This window comes from Centroberyx affinis, unplaced genomic scaffold (genome assembly GCF_046629955.1).
Source record: "Centroberyx affinis isolate AG114_WGS23_722 - 3 ecotype Tasmania unplaced genomic scaffold, CSIRO-AGI_Caff_v1 ptg002192l_1, whole genome shotgun sequence".
NCBI classification, from domain to species: Eukaryota; Metazoa; Chordata; class Actinopteri; order Beryciformes; family Berycidae; genus Centroberyx; species Centroberyx affinis.
Genome location: NW_027280500.1, coordinates 1 through 515, shown reverse-complemented (window position 1 = coordinate 515; position 515 = coordinate 1).

Sequence of the window (515 nt, the reverse complement as noted above, 5' to 3'; positions counted from 1 at the left end):
CTTTTTTTAAAGAAATCTTTATAACAACAATGTATGATCGGTTGAAAATTCCCTGAGCACAGCAGAGAATTTACATTTCTGTTTGATGACTATGGGACAAATAAATAAATAAAGCAACAGTGTCTTGAGTAATGTACAGACAGTTTTCATTCATTTTGTAAAGGCTTGGTATTCATTAACACAGAATCAAAAGGGATTTATAATTTGCCAGAAATCTAAGGTTATTTCACTCCAAAACACTGTCAAACACATCAATTTTCTGAAAATTTTACGACCTGGAATTCATGAGTCATTATTGTCAACACATCATGCTATTTTGACAACTGTTATTTAATAAAAATATTTCATCATATTAAATATATCATATCAATAAGTATCAGTATAGAAGGAAAGTTGACAAAGCTGACATTAATATCTATTATCACAAAATAGTCTAAATATGCTGTTGGTAAGTGGACACATTGTCAGATGAAATATGAATGATGTGATTCAAGAGTGTGATAATCTATTAAAGA